Below are 864 nucleotides of genomic sequence, written 5' to 3' on the forward strand. Positions count from 1 at the left end.
GGAAATCTGTCCTTTGGTCAGATGAGTCCGAATGTGAGATTTCTGGTTCCAACCGCTGTGTCTTTGTGAGACACAGAGTAGGTGAACAGATGATCTCTACATGTGTGCTTCCCACTGTGAAGCATGGAGGAGGAGGCGTGATGGTGCTTTGCTGGTGACACCGTCAGTGATTTATTTAGAATTCAAGGCACACTTAACCAGCATGGCTACCACAGCATTCTGAAGCAATATGCCATCCCATCTGGTTTGCGCTTCGTGGGACTATCATTTGTTTTTCAACAGGACAATGACCCATCACACCTACAGGCTGTGTAAGGGCTATTTCACCAAGAAGGAGAGTGATGGATTGCTGCATCAGATGACCTCACCTCCACAATCACCCGACTTCAAACCAATTGAGATGGTTTGGGATGAGTTGGACCGCAGAGTGAAGGAAAAACAGCAAACAAATGCTCAGCATATGTGGGACCTCCTTCAAGACTGTTGGAAAAGCATTCCAGGTGAAGTTGGTTGACAGAATGCCAAGAGTATGCAAAGCGGTCATCAAGGCAAAGGGTGGCTACTTTGAAGAATCTCATTTAACACTTTTTTTGTTACTACATGATTCCATATGTGTTATTTCATAGTTTTGATGTCTTCACTATTGTTCTACAATGTAGAACATAGTCAAATTAAAGAAAAACACTTGAATAAGGTGTGTCCAAACGTTTGACTGGTACTTTATATGAGAATCTGAATCAAATCCGTGCGTCTCCAGTGCAAGTCGTCTACGGTCTCTCCCTGTGGACACAGTGCCCCGCTCACGTGGAGGTAATTTGAGCAGACTTGAGCAGACGGCAGTTAACTCGAGCTGCCTGACTGACA

The sequence above is a fragment of the Oncorhynchus masou genome, chromosome 27, assembly GCF_036934945.1.
Source record: "Oncorhynchus masou masou isolate Uvic2021 chromosome 27, UVic_Omas_1.1, whole genome shotgun sequence".
Classification (NCBI taxonomy): Eukaryota; Metazoa; Chordata; class Actinopteri; order Salmoniformes; family Salmonidae; genus Oncorhynchus; species Oncorhynchus masou.